The sequence below is a fragment of the Rousettus aegyptiacus genome, unplaced genomic scaffold (genome assembly GCF_014176215.1).
Source record: "Rousettus aegyptiacus isolate mRouAeg1 unplaced genomic scaffold, mRouAeg1.p scaffold_m13_p_2, whole genome shotgun sequence".
Classification (NCBI taxonomy): domain Eukaryota; kingdom Metazoa; phylum Chordata; class Mammalia; order Chiroptera; family Pteropodidae; genus Rousettus; species Rousettus aegyptiacus.
The window spans coordinates 114,282,705-114,301,724 of NW_023416295.1; the positions used below are offsets into that span (position 1 = coordinate 114,282,705).

The 19,020-nt window shown below is 35.2% G+C and overlaps 1 pseudogene; it reads left to right on the forward strand.

The window, feature by feature from the left end:
• The first annotated feature begins 17,383 nt into the window (after window positions 1-17,383).
• Window positions 17,384-18,784, forward strand: LOC107512617 (annotated as a pseudogene).
• Window positions 18,785-19,020: the final 236 nt, after the last annotated feature.

The window sequence follows — 19,020 nt, forward strand, 5'->3', positions numbered from 1 at the left end:
ACATAAATTCTGTCTATTTGCAACTGTGTTGTGCCAAGTCTACACCATTTCTCAGCTGGACTCTTACAATAGCCTGCCAGCAGGCTCCTCAGCATCCCATCTTCATCTCTTGAAAGTCATTCTCTACATAGGGGCCAGTGAAAACCAGTTAAAATGCAAATTAGACCACCTCATTCTCCTGCTTAAAACCCTTTCATGACTCCCCATTGCACTCTGAATATATTCCAAAGTCTTTACCATAGCTTAAAGAGTGTTTTATAATCTGGCTCTTACTTGCTTTTCTCAAATCCCCTCATAACATCAACCACTGAGCCTATGAACATTAAGCAACACTGGCCTCAATTCTCTTTGTATAAAATAGCAAACTCTTCTGACTCAAGGTATTTGCATTCTGTGTTTTCTACAAACCAAAACTCTCTTAAGTCTTACCAGTTCATGTTCTTTCATTCTTTAAATAAGCTCTCCAGAAAAAAATATCTACATATCTACAAAAAAAATATCTCCTTCCTGGGCTTCTACTGCCTCTGGGTGTATCTGCCAGCACCTTCCTCGATATGATTTATTTCTGTCCATAACATCTTCATCACAACTCTTCATAGTTATCTCATTTAGTAATTTGATAAGATGTTTTTTTTATCACTTCCATAAGAATGCAAATCACGTGGGTTTTTTCTTCCAATTTTAATAATCTGTAAGATCTATGTCTACTTAGTAGACATAGCACATAGAGGAAAGTATATTAAATCAAACTTGAAAGTTATTCAAGGAGTAAACTGAAAGCGTGTTAGCCCATGTGTAGATTTTCAAGCAATGGAAACCATTGTTAGAATTTTAGGAATATGTTCTTAGAGTAGGGAAAAAATATAACTATTTCTCTCCATCTGATGTAAGTACCCTGTTCACAACATGTGTGTTTTATTGTATTCGTATATTTACTTAAATGGTGATTATTCAGTTGCTTGTCTTCTTATTGCTAATATCATCTATGTTTTTGAAACATTTATGTTGGGCCAATCCTTACAAAAACTTTTCCATGTTCTTGTAATATATTTGTAAAGTATTCATGTGAAGAATTATCTTGATTCCTATGGGAATTATCATATGAACCTACTATTTAAAAAATCACCTCTCCAAGGCCCACCCTAAACTCTTACCCTCTTTAATTTTCTTCATGGTACTTGTACTGGTCATACCTATGTATGTATTTACCTTCTAATCGTATGACTATGTCAGGGGACAAGTCTGTCTTATATTTTCCTTTATTTTTGTCCCTAGAGTAAGACTTGGAAAATAGGATGTGCTCCTTAAATATTTATCGAACTAATGAATGAATGAAAATGTTAATCTAAGAAACTCATATATATGGAAGTTGTTACTTCCTAATGAAGCTGAGTAAATAAGATCTCTTAGTTACGACAGTCCTTTCACTCTAAAAAGGTCATAGAATTAATCTTTTCTTTAATTCTCTGTATTTATGTATGCAAAATGACTGCCTAATATATAGGGTTCATCACTTACTAGCAAATAATAAAACTTTTTTTCAATCTGTTCCATGGCCACGTAATGAACATCTAATTGTTAATTGATAATAGCTGTATTAATATTTATTATTTACTATCTTTCTTCCTGGTAATTATCTAGTTATTACACTTAAATTTATTTTATTTTCAATGGAATCTTATTTACTCTTTCAAAGAAAGCTGTCTGTCTATCTATCATCTATCTATCTATCTATCTATCTATCTATCTATCTATCTATCTATGATATAGAAAAAAAGAGAAAGACAGAGATTTTGTCTTTTTCATTGACTACTCTACTCCCAGTGCCTAGAATAATACCTAGCACATGGCAGGCTCTCAAAAAATATTTGTCGAATTAATAAATTAACATGATTTACACAGCCAAAGAGAATAAGGCTCTTCTCTAGGGGAGATGTTTATCTATGTATCTATTTTTCAGTTAGATGTTCTTGTTACCATGAATCCTTTACCCATATTCTTTTACCAAGCAAATCAGTGAAGAAAGAACATTAGATTAGGAGTCAGAATCATCATATTTCTAGTTCAGGCCCTTTCTTATATGACTGTAGGTAAATCCTTTAAGTTATCTGAGATTCAATTTCCTGAATTATCAAAAAAATTAAAACAGTTACTTGACTCTCTACAGTTCCCTTTTAAAACAAAAATTATGTTTTCTTCAACCCCAACACTAAAATTTATTTTAATATGCATCTGTTTTTAGAGACAATGTATAAACCAATATACATTTTTTTTTCTTTTAAAGTCTTGTCACTGAGAAAATATTTCTATTATTCAAAATCCTTTAATTCCCTTTTCTTACTTGTTTGCAGTCAGAACTATATGGCATCACCCTAATTGTATGATTACAGGATAATAGCTATAATTATATTAAAGTTATTAATTAATAAATATTTAGGAGAAATAGATCACTTACAACTGAGGAGCCTTATATATTTGGATGCTGCTAAATAAAGCAAGAATAAGGTAAAACTATCCAAGTCAGATTCTGTTCTATAGTGAAGAGAGCTCACTCCCAGCAACTACTTTGAAGGCCAATGATACAAGACATCGTGTTGGCTAATGTAGTTTCTATCTAATTTTAAAAGAGAATTTTGAATCTTTAATGCTTTCTATTAGCCAGTTGGATTGGTTACATTACTTAGCAACATTTTGTTCAATATAAAATTATGAACATCTTTTCAAATAAGATAGAATGTGTTATACATTATACTAGTCAACCTATTTAAAGCACCATTAAAAAAAGAGTTGTCAATAGAAAATTATATTCCTTATCGTTCATCTAAGAAAAAAAACTAGTGGAATAAATGTATACAAGATAAGAATGGTTTTCCTCTACATCTCAAAAAAATAAATATATAAAGGCTTTCTTTTTTAATCTCTATAGCAAAATCTATAAAGTTGAGATAAGCGGCATCTTAACTACCTTCTCAACTAGAAGGCAGAGTAAGATCAAATAGTCATGTGATCTTTTTTCTGTGAGGCTTTCTGGAATGAGCTACAATCTTTAGGGGGCAAAACTTTCTCTCTAACACTAGTATATTATTGTGTTTTGTCACCTTAAAACAATCTCTGCTTCCTTTTTCTTTCTCCCCGAATGTAATTATTAGAATTATTTAAGTGAACATTCTCAGTTCTTTATCTATAGAATTGTGTTTCGGTACCTATCCTAGCATCTATGACAAAAAGGAAATGAAATCAACTCCAGGTCTTAGTCTAAAATAATCATGATAGTCTAATTAGCTTTACTAATACATTAGTTTGTAAATAAGATTAGGTCTATTCTCTTCATTCATCTCTTCAACAATTCTTTTTGATTGCCCCCTATGTGCCACCACTCTTCAAGGCATTGAGGATATAGGAGTATACAAGAAGAAATACAAGTCACTGCTCTTCATAGAGCTTATGATTTGTAGAAAAGACATGAATAAAGCAAGTATAAATAAATCAATAATATCTCAGGGAGTAAAAAAAATTTATAAAGAAAAATAAAGGCAGGTAAAGTGATAGAGAAAAATGTAGAAAGAAGGACATTGTTTTCAATAACGATTGGCAGAGGCCGCCATGTTAAGTGAAAAGAAGTTGTGAATGAAAAGTTACGGAGGAAAACCTATAATATAATTGGATATCCTTTTAATTACTGTGTGATCCTAAGAGACAAGAATATATGAAAAGAATATAGAATTCTTTCATGTCCAATGATCTTTACATTTAGATAATAAAGGCATTTTGCATATCTCAAGAGACAACAAGGAGAAAAAAACCTAACTCAAATGACATAATCATTTAGATGGGGATTATTGACTGTAATGTAATCTCACTTAAAAATTAATAATGTTATGACTCAAAAACAAGGGAAACCTCTATATGATTACATTTTCCTCTATATCAAGCCAGTCACTTCAGGCTTTCACACTAAGAGAGTGAGCTCAAACATTGCTTGGAAAGGTATTTCTGAAGATTGATGTGATATGTTTTTTTATTGTGTAGTCATTTTTGAGCCCTCAATAGATTTACAGTTAAGCGTAGAAATATTTGTAGCGATAAAATAAACCCAATCTATTAATATTTGTATTAGATACATGCATATTTGGTAATGTGAATATTTGGCTATACAAGTAATATTAAAGAGAATTTGGCCTATCAGAGTGATATGTCAACATGCTGATCTGTTTGATATTTAAACCTCAGTGTAACTATAATAATTACTTTACTTTGAAAGTATTTGTTATTTAAGGTAAACAACATAGTACTTGAGCATATTAAATATATAAAATTTATAAATACGGTTTAAATACTTAAAAGGACTAAAGTAATAAAACGGAACAAATAATCAAAGTTGTTTTAAAGATAATCATTACAGTCTTAAAAACAGAATAATCAAATATGTTATTTTTAAGAGAGCAACAACTTTAATAATTTGAATATTTACTTTTAAAAAGATCTTTGAATAATCTTTGGTGTGCAAAAAACATATCCATGTGGGAAAGATAAAACATATTTTTCAATGGAGTGACTTTTAAGCAGAAACCTGAACACAGTGGGGAATTAGTCACAGAGGAAGGCTTTTCCTAGGAGAAGAACTAGTCAGAGCAAAGGCCCTGAAGCAAGAACTTGCCTGCTTGTTTGTGGCCAGGCATGATTCCTAGACTTGCTATGGCTATGTGGCTTCACCGGAGGGTGAAGCTTGAGAGAGGATAGAAGCGAGATCAGTGTGAGGTGGAAGTAGTGTTCTGACATACTCTCCTCATCTACTTACTCCTTGCTATATAAGATAACAATTTCTCTTATACTTTAAAGTTCTTTGAATTTGCAGTTATCTGGTTGCTTGAAGGTGAAAACATCTCAAACAATTCAAGTTGCTATTTATTTTCTTTTAATCTTTTCAAGTTGCCAAACAATGAGCAGGCAATCTTTACTGAGTGGATATGCTAGGGGAACTTCATTTTCAAGCATATTTTCATTTGAAGAATAAGATGTCTTCTTTAATTAATTATTACATGACATATGCACATATACATGAATATACACATATATGTATATATATACATATATATATATATTTGTCACTTCAATGTTATAGGCATCGTCTTTCTGAGTTTCATTTAGTTTCAGCATGGTGTTCTTATCCTCAGTTTATAGAAAAAGAAACTGAGCCTCACAGAGGTTAAATCACTTAAATGCGAAGGCAGGTGTTCAAGTGCCAATTTGTTGCTATTTTCATTGTAACCAACTGTTAAAAAAATTAGTGTTTGTTATAAAATCACTGGCCACCAAAAATTCTAGTCATAAATTTGGGGTGGTGGCTCTAATAAGAAAATTTTGGGCGAGCTAACAGAAGAAATTATTTAATAGGGCACCCTTCTATATGGAGCTCTTCACATAAAACCACATTAGTAGCTTCATGTATTTAAAACCTTAACCTTATGTTGAAAGAGCCAGGAGCTTGTGGAGAGTTGAAGACAGAATGCTTATAATTTAGTAGCTAAGTATCAAGATTCAGTTTCCTTATTACTAAACTGATGCAAGGAGTAATATATGTATATAACTCTTAGCATAGTGTCTGACATACAGAGAATGGTATATTTTAAAATATTCATCAAGCAATTACCCATACCTTTGAAATATATATATATACTTAAAACATCTCCATCCTTAATTCTGTTATAATCCTTGTCCATTACACCTATACTTTCATCACGAAGTTTTTGGCTGGTTCTGATGACATCTGCTAATATACAGGGAGCCAATAAAAATAAAATGAAGAATTTCATGTAATCTTTGACCCTGATATCAGAGATGAGGATTCAGCAGTTAGATGAATTTAAAGCAAAACAAACAAATATAAAAAAACTGGGATGCTAATACTTTTCCAAAGGAAAAGTATTAAGATATTAAAGGATTAAAACTAGACCTTAAGAAAATCAACTAAACTCGCAAATATTTTTACAAAAATGAAACTACTTATAGTCAGACTAAAACCATATAAAGCAAAAGACTCCATTATATTATAGTATCTTTATTTTTTTACATAAAATATCATTTGATTAATTTTTATTGATTTTTTCAAAGATAACACATAGTGGAAATTATTAGCCATTTTATTAAATATAAGATAATATATATTAGCCAGATGTAAGAATAATAACCAAGATAGTAGAGTATGTAAATGCTGTGCTTGCCGCCTCTCGTAACCACATTAAAATTACAGCTAAACTGCAGAACAACTATCATTGAGAACTGCCTGAACTCTAGCTGAACAGAAGTTCTATAACTAAGGATATACAGCCACCTCAAGACTGGTAGGAAGGGTAAAGACCTGCAATGGGCTGGCTCTCACATCCATTTGTGGTGGTCAAAACTCAGGAGGGTCATCTAGAGTATGGGAGGTCCCTCCCAGAGAAGCAAGGGGTTCCTGCCTCACACCAGGATCCCTAGCCCAGGTATCCAGTCCTGGGTAGAGAAGTCCCTACAACTCCTGGCTGTGAAAACCAGCAGGGATTGTGACTGAGTCAGATGGTGGGCTACTGGAATTCCAGATATTCCTCCCACAGGGCTCATGCTTGGACTGACTTGTCTCTGGACTCACTTGCTCTGAGTTCCAGCACTGGGGCAGCGGCTCTAAATGCACCAGGGACATATGAGGATGAACTAAATTGTTTGGCTTTAGGGTGAGAATTAGAGGGGCAGTTTTCTCCCAGACGGAAGTGCTGCTAGAAGTCATTGTTTCTTTGTGGAGCCCTTCCTACACTCAGTGTGAAGACTCAAGAAGGTACTATATCTAGATCTCTATTAACCTGGCTAACGCCATTCTTCCTTCCCTGTTGATTCCCTAAGACCCCACTTCACCCAACTTGCAGGCTCACCCAAGCTTCTTCTAGTGACTTTTCCATATAAATAGCCTATCTTGACTTTCATAAAACCTCTCAAAGGCTCACAAACCCCAAATAGGCAGCATTTGGCCTCAGCATGTCTCATACCTCTTGCGAAGCAGCCGCAAGCCCAGCACTAGTGGCTACCAGCCTCTGTTCATTGTTTGGCCTCTCCCAGACACCTCCAAGCCCAGCACAAGTGTCAACCATCTGTAAATCACTTTGTAGCTCATATCAAGTGGCCCAAGAAGGGCACAGGCAATGGCTGACCTTGGACTGCAGCAGTGACCCTCACAAGAGACCCCCAGAACCCAGAACCAACACATGTGATGACCAGCTTCATACCATATCAAAGCTCCACCTAATCACCTCCAGAAATGACACACCCAAAGCATAGACTGAGCAGGCACCAGAGCCCTGATAAATTGAATCCTTCTTGGTAGGATGAGGCCCTGACCAACAACTCATCCACTGTAGTCATGGTCAGTCTTCACTACCAATCAAACTGGGGGTCAATCTCTCTCATGATGTGCAAACAATAACCAAGGCCCATGACAATAGAAGGGCACACACAACTCACACAAGGGGTACCCCCAGAGCACCTGGCTCAAGTGACAAAGGATATTGTAGGGACCCAGAGGATCCCTACAATATAAGACTACTTTACTAAGACTGGGAGATATAATAGCTCTACTTAAAACATAGAAACAAATACAAGGGGGCAGCCTGAATGAGGAAACAAAGAAACATGTTCCAAATGAAAGAACAGAACAGAGCTCCAGAAAAAGAATTAAACAAAATGAAGACAAGAAATCTAACAGAGGCACTGGTTATAAGATGCTCAATGATGTCACTGAGAACTTCAACAAAGAGATAAAAAACATAAAAATGGATGTAGAAACATACAAATGTAGTAATCATAAGTAAAGAATGCAATAATTGAATGAGAAATACATTATAGGGAAACAACAGTAGATTAGATGAAGAAGGAGATTGAATTAGCAATTTGAAAAATAAAGTAGCAGAAAACAATAATTCAAAACAAGGGAAAAAATCCAAAAAAATGAGGATAGTTTAGGGGGCTTCTGGGACAACATAAAGTATACCAACATTTGCATCATCAGGGTACCAGAAGTAGAAGAGAGAGAGCAAAGAATTAAAAACCTATCTGAAGAAATAACGATGAAAACTTCCTTAACCTGGTGAAGAAAATAAATAAACAAGACCAGGAAGCACAGAGAGTCCCAACCAAGGTGAACCCAAATAGTTCCACACCAAGACACATCATAATTAGAGTGCCAAATGTAAAGATAGAGAATCTTAAAATCAGTAAGAGAAAAGCAATTAGTTACCTGCAAGGGAATTCCCATAAGACTGTCAGCTAATTTCTCGATAGAAGCTTTGTAGGCCAGAAGGAAAGAGCAGGAAATATTCAAAAGATGAAAAGCAAGGACCCACAACCAAGATTATTCTATCTAGCAAAGCTATCATTTCAAATCGAAGAACTTCCCAAATACAAAAAAGCTAGACAAGTTCATCAACACCAAACTCATATTATAAGAAATGTTAGAGGGACTTCTTTAATAAAAGGAAAAAAGATAAACAATAAGAATAATAAAATGGCAATAACTACTTATCTATCAACAATTACTTTCAATGTAAATGGATTAAACTCTTCAATAAAAAGAGTGACTGAATGGATAAGAAACAAGACACTTAAAATATGTTGCCTGCAAGAGGCTCACTTTAGATGGAAAGACACACAGGCTAAAAGTAAAGAGATGGAAAAAGATATTTCATGAAAATGGGGGGAAAAAAGTTGGGGTGCAATACTTATACCAGACAAAATAGATTTTAAAACAAAGACGATAAGAGACAAAGAAGGATTTAGTATTCCCACTTCTGGATATTTATCTGAAGAAAACCAAAACACTACTTCTAGGGGACATAGAAATTCATATGTTTATTGTAGAACTATTTATAATAGTCAAGATATGAAAGCAACTTGGTTGTCAATCAACAAATGAATGGATAAAGAACAGGTAGTACAAATACATAATGGAATATTATGCAGCCATAAAAAAAGAATGAAATTTTGCCATCTGCAACAACATAGATGGACCTAGAGAGCATTGTGCTGAGTGGAGTAAGTCAGACAGAGAGAGACAAATGTCATATGATTTAACTTACATATGGAATCCAAAGAACAAAATAAGCAAACAAACAAAACAGAAACAAACTCATAGATATTGAGAACATTTTGATGGTTGCCAGAGAGGAAGGGTGTTGAGTGGTGAAAAACAGGAAGAGATTAAAAAGTACAAATTAGTAGTTACAAAATAGTCATGGTGATGTAAGATGTAGCATAGAGAATATAGTCAATAATATTGTGATAACTATGTATAATGTCAGATGGGTACTAGGTTTATTGGGGTGGTCACTTCATAAGTTATATAAATGTCACCTGAAACTCATATAACATTGTATGACGACAATTGAAGAACTAAACATTTTTTTTTATTTAAATAAATAAATAAACTTTGGGGCAATTTAACATATTAGTAATCAGACAGCCTGGGGTCTGATTTGGGCACCTCCACCTATGTGGACTTTTTGTCATCTACTTTCCTTGTTTGTAAAAAAGGAGTCAAAGACACTCATCTGACTGAGTCACAGTAAGGATCAAGTAAGATAATGTATATGTGGCAGAGATTGCTGTAAGGCCTCCCAATTTTCAGGTAGGTTGTTGGCTACCTGGAATAAATGCTGCATTTCCCAGACCCCCTTGTACTTAAGTGTGGACATGTGACTACATTATGATCAAATAGAAACAGGCAGTAGTGTCATGTAGTTTTCATTCATTATCCTTAAGAGGCACACTTTGCCTCTTTGTCTTTCTCTCCTTCAACCTAGAACACAAGGCTGCTATATTGGACCATGACATTATAGTCATGCATGTTTAAGCAAATAGGAGCCTGGGTCTCTGATACCACAGAGTGGCATATTCCTGATTCATCCACCCAGACTTTATTGGAAAGAGAAATAAGTTTTCATTTTGTTTAATTCACTGTTATTTGTTTTTTCTGTACAACTCTGTTGTTGTGGTTAAAATACCATCCAAGCATGTAACTCATTGAGGTGATGAAGAATGAAGTGAGCGAGAAGAGAGCACATATATGTCAGCAAACAGAAGGCAAACCAGGCCCTTCTGAAATGTACCCTGAGGGTCTAGCTTGTAAATATATAGCCTTTTTTCTTTTTCTCTGTATCTCCTTTACATGGTCTGGACTCCAGTTCTAAAATGCTAAGATTCTATCATCGCCATGTTTTTAGTACCACAGAATGTGAGTTCAAAAGTAGAGTCCACCCATCAGGCTTAAGGTCACCACCCCAGACAATGCCTCATAAACCCTCTAAGACTACCTCAAAGGAAGTCGCTGCAGCAGTCTGAAACCAGGCTGAATTAGGGCTCCAAAGAGGAGTCTGCTATTTGGAGACAAATACTCTAAGCTGGACAAAAAGAGAGGTTGTGATCCCAATAAAAAAACTCTCTCTCGCACTTTGGCTCAAATGAGGGGTCTATCTTTATACCCCACCTGCCCACACTGAGCACAGTCCTGTATGTTGCTGATGTCCATGTGTGTCCCCAGACAGTTTCATTCTCCTCAATCAAATTTGTCCTTCCTTCTGCCCTACTTCATTCTCCAGAGGTGCTAGTCATTTCCTTTTACCACTGTTGCTATCAGTCTGAATTGCTGTTCAAGAAGACATGCACACCGGTGCCAGCTCAGTACTGTGACATTGGGCAACTCAGTCAGTTTCTTCAACTATAAAATTGGTGGTATATGTCAATTATATCTCAATAAAACCAGAACGATGACTAAATAAAGTAACTAAAAAATTTTGAGGACTAGAAAATCTCTAGCTAATGCCCCTTGTCCAACGTCATGATCGGTGATCCTACGTAATATTGTACAGTGACCCTTGGAACCCAGAAAGTGGCCCTAGTGAAGAGCCACTAGGTGTTGTACACCTAAAATTAATATTATATTGTATATTAACCATAATCGAATATATATATTAGAAAAAAGACACAAGAATCAATTTACACAATTGCCTATAAAAATTTGCTTTCTTTTTAAAATGATTTTACTTTTATCTTCTCATGATAGAACTTCCTATAAAACAGTACCCTTAAAGGCCAATTCCCAGATTACAAGAGGAGACTGAAGGTGTTAAAGAAATAAATGCTGTAATTAGATGGCAAATTAGTCAGTAATGGAAGCATTCATAGCCTGAGGAGGGTCACAGTAGCAATGTCACTAATGCTAGTCCTTTCTACTGTCTAAAAAGGAAGAGATCATTTAATGGCCTGGATGGTTTCCCTACTCAAGCCATCACCTTTGGGCAGTAGCTTTATTTAATCATTCAATTAATATTTATTGAGCATTCACAGAGTTAAGTAGGGGTCTATTGAAGATAGAGTCATTTAGGAAGATTAAAAATCCTCATGGATCTTATATTCTGGTAGAAGAGACAGACAATAACATAATGCATAAGTTAATTATATACTATGTTTGCTATTAATAAGTACTTTTAGAAAAAAATGAAGTAAGTTTGGGGCATATTAAATTTTGGTTGTGGCTGATTGGAAATTTTAGATGTGAGCTAGAGAAATCAATGATCTGGGAGTCGAAATGAAAGGAGCAGGGAATAGCCTTGAGGATATCCAGAAGTGCATTCTTGGCAGAGAAATAGTAAGTGCAAAGGCTTTGGAAGTAGGGGTGTCCCTGAGGTTTTCAAAGAATGAATAGAAGTGGAGAGTGCCTAGAGAAGAGATGTAGGAATAGTATTGAAGAGGTACCAGGTAGCCAATCTCCGTAAGCCTTGCTTTCTTCTCTGTAGAACAGTTATGAAAAGAATGCTCTCTGCCTAAGATGGCTGCAAATACTCCACGAAATGATTCTTACAAAGCACCAAGCAAAATTCCTGGCACACAGTAAATGCTTAATAAATGTTAGTTCTTGTCATTTGTTATTTCACCAAATAGAAACAAAGGGCTATCCATGCTTGATGTCACTGAACATTTGAATCACTTGACTCCCTTGTATCCAATTCTATGACCACATGGAGACTAACGATTTCATTTCCTGTATGGTTTTGCCCCCAGGGAGGACTATGCCAGTTTTCCTAATGTAGGTGTTCCAAATTAGATGCCAGTAGAGTTCCCTTTATAAATTGACAAATTTTCAACTTTGTCACTATGAGCCAAATTAATGAGTTTATCCATGGGAAGACAGATCTACTGTCCTATTTTACTTGCAAAGTCAGTTTTCTTACTCAGATCACCTGACTTTCATAGAAAATTCCCTAAGATGATTCAGCTCAGGGGCACAGCACAGGAAAAAGTCAGCAAGACTCTCTTGGCAGCATTCATCTCATCTCCTTTTCTATTTGGATGTTGCAAATACCTAATCATTATTTACCCTTATTCAACTCTGTCACATACACCATCTCTTGTAACCCTCTCTTTATTTTTTTGAGTGTGCAAAACAGCAGCTGCTACTTCTATTTTATAAATGTAGAACTGAGATACAGAAGTGAAGAGACAAACTTGGTTCTGGGTACAAATCTTCAGACTCCTCCTTCTATAGTTGGAAATAAGAAAACCTGGGGTTTAGTTTCAGATTGTCCGCTAACGGATATATGATCTTGAGAAATCCTTCTCCTTTGGGTATGTTTCCTTAGGGAGTTAGAATAAATGATCTATAATGTCACTTCTAACACAATATCTTAGAATTCTAAGGCAATAGTGCAGTCAGCAAATTAATAGAACATGTGGGGAAGAAATTCAATTATACTAGGAATTTAAATAACATAAATATATGTGAAATATGAATAGAAACAGCTCTATCATGTATAATTTATGTAAAGGAAGTTGCAGAGATGGGAGGAACAAGGGAAGACAGGTCCTGAACGTTTATAGTTGGCAAAGAGATCCCATGTACACTGACAGCTGCTTATTTTTATATTTTTCCCTTGGAGTTTTTTCATGGGAAATTAATAATTATAAAATTTATGAATTAATAAAGATAATTAATAGAACTAATACTTTCCAACCAAAGCCTGACTGCACACTTTAAAAGTACCCATTTAAAAAAAAGTACTTATCTGAAAATGTTTTTCAGTTTATTTTATAAAATATATGTTCCAGGGTACATCATTATGCAAATTTGTGAATTAGTATAACAGTGCTGTCCTCTTAAGTTGCCACCATGAAATCCACCATGGTCTGTTTGTGTCGGAGACTCCTATCTATTATCTCTTGGTTCACTGATCTGTGTCTTTATTGGACATGTTGGAGAGGTCTTGAGGGCTTTGGCAGTCCAAGTCCCCTAACGATTCTCAACCCTGTCATCTTAAAAGAAAACTGTACTGCATCATACAAAATAATCCTCACTACTGCAGTGAAGTGGCAGGGAAAAGGTGAGCAGTCACCTCACCTCAACATATTATTTTTTAGAATGTGTTCTAAAAAGTTACCTGCTCTTTTTTTTTTTTTTTTAATTTTCTTAATGAACCCACACCAACCATTTGAATACAACAGAGATTTCAAAAAGCTACAATTTTCCTGCTCCCCACTATACTGATACTTCGGTTCAATGCATTCATTTGGGACAAGATAATTGAAATAATAACAAATCAACTGCATTTCAAGCCAGCATAAGAAAACTCTTTAGTATCCTATGTGATAAAATGTTATTTCTCACAGAAAGTATACTACTGCACATAAAGTCAGGTTAGGACCCTCTTACTGTGGTACAGAGTGGGAGGCAAGAGAATCATTTATTCCTTAGGGAACATACATTTCTATATCTATACACAAAGCAATCCTGTCTTTTGGTAGCAGGCTTTTAGTTATATCCCAGGGAGAAAGTAACTTACATTGATTATTTACTGGTAGAATGCTGAGAGTATAAAAGAATGTGATTCACTCCACTACAAAGAATGATGGCATTAATGCCTCTTTGTGCTGGCATTCAAGATTTCCTCCCTACCCTTCTTAGGATACAAGATTCATTAAAGCATCATTTAAATTTTCTTGACTTGAGATAATCAAGATAAATTTAAAACATTTATATAGTAAATGAGCCTACAGAAGCCACAGAAACTAAATTAGTCATATCAATGAATTCCACTCTTCATCGCTTCTGTGGTTTACTGAGGATGTCAGCTTAACTTTCGCTATGACTTGAATTCTTATACATTGCTTTAATATTTTCGCTACAACTGAATATTCATGGATGTTATTATACTTGAAATTCTTCATTGCTCCATTTGTTATTCAAATAAATGAAAGCTATTGTCCATTGAATTTTCTTTGAAATGGGTTACTATTAAATTTGAGATAAATATGAACAAAAATAAGTACACCGAAATAAGTTAAATAAAATAAGTTTTATTTCATAAAGATAAATAAGCAAAGAGCAAAACAATAAAACAAAAATATCTTGTGAAGATTAGAAAACATTTGAAGGGAAAGGAAATGGCATTTACAAAAATGTATATGTAACCATGGAAGATATCAGTGACCTAATCTAATCTCACTTGCTTGTAACCATGTGAAAGGAAACTTTTACCAAGTCCATGAGAGTTGGATTAAATAGGAAATTGGATATGGTGTTGACGATAATTGAGATACCTCTGTTTAAATCCATTTTCAATACTTTTACAACAAAAAAGAATAGATTCCTTTGTTCAGTGCAATGCCTATCATGGAAAGAACTCGACTGAAATGAATGTTTGGTGCCACCTCCTTTTCTCTTTCAGAGTGAGGATGTTAAGTGATGTGTCCATTGAAAATACCACTAGGGAAAAAAAAAAAAGAATAGAATCACAGAATCACAGAATTCACAGTATCGCTATGCTCAGATCTGACTAAATTTATCTGGAATATCTTCATAAAGGTGAGATATTTAGTCATTTTAGTTAAGCAAAGAGAGATGCAGCTTAATATCATATTACTTTGGGTTTTAACATTTAATTCAATCTATATGAGCCAAGAATTCATCAATTAATGTTTTATATCAATGATTTCTAATTTTTTTTTTTTTTGGAATTGGTCTATATCATTATTTGTTGGTTAGATTATCCACTGCTCCAAAAATAACTATTTGTAAAGCTTATTAAATATTCTCAGGAACTTAACATATTTGTTTTGATTATTTGCAATTTTTTGTAGGCATCTCAAGAATCACAAAACCAAAATTAAGATTCACTGCTTTATTACTTTGAGACATTTAAAAACATCTATACCAAGGATAAAAATACTAATTCTGTTCTACTGGATTATCGCTCCAATGATCTCTTGCTTTCCATTGCAAATGTATTTGCAAACCACTAGGTATTTAGTTCTAGACCGTAGGCTTTCCTAAAAAGATCATTTTTAAAAGCCTGAAATAAAATGATCTCTGATTTCGTTAAAAGCCTCTGTTCACAAACCACAAGTCCAAAGGGAGTAAAATTAACTAAAGAGAAATATGTGCTACAAAGGGAGGTTTAGCTCACATTCTGGTCATTTAGACAAGATTTAACACCACCATTGATTTACAGCATGTATTGTAGTTAAGATAGTAATTGCTATGTTAAAGTTTATAGTATCTCTAGTACCTCTAAAAGATGTTCTTTGTAAAACATAGCTGCACACTAATAAAGCATCAGCCTATTACTATTTTTTTAATATTAATTTTCACAAAGTATTCCTTTTTTTAACAAAATACAATTTTTTTCAGCTTTAACAATCCAAATCTTTCTACAGAACCATTTCATAGACCCTATAAATGTTATATACCACATATGTTTTGATCCTAGTATAGACTAAGTACTATGTATGCCACAGGAAATAAGACATGATCCTGTCCTCAAAGAGTTTATAGTCCTTTGACCCTAAGTATAGATTAATAGCCCTACAGTTACATTATAATGCAATAATAATAGTAAGTGCAGTGTGCTATGAAATGAATGAAACCACCAGAAAGAATTACAATTTGCTAACTTCTAAGAGGGTCTATTAATAGGAGTGAGCTATGAGAAAGGAGGAGTAAACAATATCTCTGAAATGTGGAAGGGCATACTCAAAGGTGCAGAAGGAATCAAGGGTGTGGCTGCATAAGTAATCACAAGTGATTAAGTCTTGCTGGAGCCTAGAGCATGATGTAGAAGTGTTATTAGATGAGGTAAGCAGTTAAGAGAGACCCAGATCTTTAAGGGTCAGAACTTTACACTGAGGGTAATAGGAAACATCAAAGAATTTTGCATCAGACACTTTTTATACAGCACTGCAGATCCATTTGGATAGGCTTGTCTCTGGGTCCCCTAACCATTTTTTCTATTCCAGCTGCTGTTCCAGAGACCAAATTTGCATAGGTACAGAACATTTTTATGCAAGGATGCTCAAACATGCCCAGTTGTGAGCCTTATTGAGTGCTTCTAGCCTCATATTCTAGGGCTTCCCCATTGCAATTGAATCACGACACTTCACAGGACTTGCCTGGTGCCTCAGTATGTGCAGCGCAGGAACATGGGGAAGTTTAGTCCCATCCTTCAAGGACAAGTGGAAGACAAGTGTGTCATTCCACATATCGAAATACACTAATATTAAAAATTGAAAATCAACCTAATAAGCTGTTAAAAAAATGCTTAGCATCCTACCTTGATAACAATCTAAAAGACCAGTTTGAAATTTAAAATTTCAAAATCTTAGTAGTTTTATGTATATATCAGTTATCTATTCCTTTTATAACAAATTACCCCTAAATTTAGCATCTTAAAACAACAAGCATTTATCTCACAAAATGTACAAGAAATTCCGAAGCAGTCTAGCTGGACAGTTCTGGCTCAGGGTCTCTCATGAAGTTGTAGTCAAGGTGTCAGCTAGAGCTGCAACCATCTGAAAGCTTAACTGGTCTGGAACCTACTTTTGAGATGTTTCACAGCAAAAAGACTCAAATTCCTTACTGGTTTTTGGAAAGAGGACTGTTCTTTGCTACAAAGATGCTACTTAAGTGTCCTTCCTACAGGGCAGCTGGCTTGTCCCAAGGCAAAGGATGCTGATATGCATTTTATGTATTGATCTTAGAAGTTACACACCAATTGCACCGCATTGTATTGGTTAGAAGTGAGTCACATCAAAGCCAAACTGAATTAGACTCTATCTTTTGAATGGAGAAGTATAAAAAATTTTGAAAATTTTTGAATTCGGAACCACCATAACATAAAAACATGGAAGATAGCCATGTGCAAAAGAAAGAAATTGGAACACTACCTCACATTATGAACAAAAATTAACTTAAAAATGGATCAAAGACATCAACATAAGACCTGAAACCCTAACTCTCCTAGAAGAAACATAAGCAGTAAGATCTTTAACATTAGCTTTTTTGCAATGGGTTTGCTGCCAAAATACAGATGTCATGAAAACCACCACTGAAACTAAGCCAAAATGGGGAAGGAAAAGATATATCAACATTGCCATCATTGGACATGTAGAATCTGGCAAGTCTACCACAATTGGTCATCTGATCTACAAATGTGATGGGGTTAACAAAAGCACCATTGAAAAAATTGAGAAGGAGGCTGCTGAGGTGGGGAAGGGCTCCTTAAAGTATGCCTGGGTCTTGGATAAATTAAAAGCTGAATGTGAGTGTGGTATTACCACTGATATTCCCTGTGGAAATCTGAGAACAACAAGTATCATGTGACCATCATTGATGCCCCAAGACACAGAGACATTATTAAAAATTTGATTTTAGTCACATCATTGACTGACCGTCCTATTTTGATTGCTACTGCTGGTATTGGTGAATTTGAAGCAGGTATCTCCAAGAATGGGCCAACTTGTGAGCATGCCCTTTTGGCTTACACACTAGGTGTGAAACAACTAATTGTTCGTGTTAACAAGATGAGTTGCACTGAACCCCCTTACAGCAAGAACAGATACAAGGAAATCATTAAGGAATAGCACCTATATTAAGAAAATTTGCTACAACCCTGATACAGTAATATTTGTGCCAATTTCCGGTTGGAATGGTGACATGTTGGAGCCAAGTACTAACATGCCTTGGTTCAGAGGAAAGAAACTCACCTGCAAAGATGGCAATGCCAGTGGAACCATGCTGCTTGCAGCTCTGGATTGCATCCTGTCACCAACTCATCCAACTGACAAGCCTTTGTGTCTGCCACTCCAGAATGTCTACAAAATTGGTGGTATCTGTACTGCCCTGTGGGCTGAGTAGAGACTGGTGTTCTCAAACCCGGCATGGTGATCATCTTTGCTCCAATTAATGTAACAACTGAAGTAAAGTCTGTTTAAATGCACCATGAAGCTTTGAGCGAAGCTCTTCCTGGGGACAATGTGGGCTTCAATGTCAAAATGTGTCTGTCAAAGACATTTGTTGTGGCAATGTGGCTGGTGATGGCAAAAGTGACCTACCAATGGAAAGCAGCTGGCTTCACAGCTCAGATACTTATCTTGGACCACCCAAGCCAAAGCAATGTGGATATGCACCTGTGCTGGATTGTCACACGGCTCGCATTGCTTGCAAATTTGCCGAGCTGAAGGAGATTGATCATCATTCTGGGAAAAAGCTGGAAGATGGCCCAAAGTTTTTGAAATCTGTTGATGCTGCCATTGTTGATATGGTTCTTGGCAAGCCCATGTGTGTTGAGAGCTTCTCTGTCTTCCTCTGGATGGTTTTTCTGTTCATGACATGGGACAGACAGTTGCTGTGAATGTCATAAAAGCAGTGGACAAGAAGGCAGCTGGAGCTAGCTAGGTCACCAAGTCTGCCCAGAAAACTCAGAAAGCTAAATAAATATTATCCCAATACCTGCCACCCCAGTCTTAATCAGTGGCGGAAGAATGGTCTCAGAACTGTTTGTCTCAATTGGCCATTTAAGTTTAATAGTAAAAGACCGGTTAATGATCACAATGCATCATATTACATTTAGAAGAAGAGGAGAATGTTTTGTGTACTGTTGTGTGTGTGTATGTGGCAGTTTTCAAGTTATTAGTTTTTAAAATCAGTACTTTTTAATGTAAACAACTTGA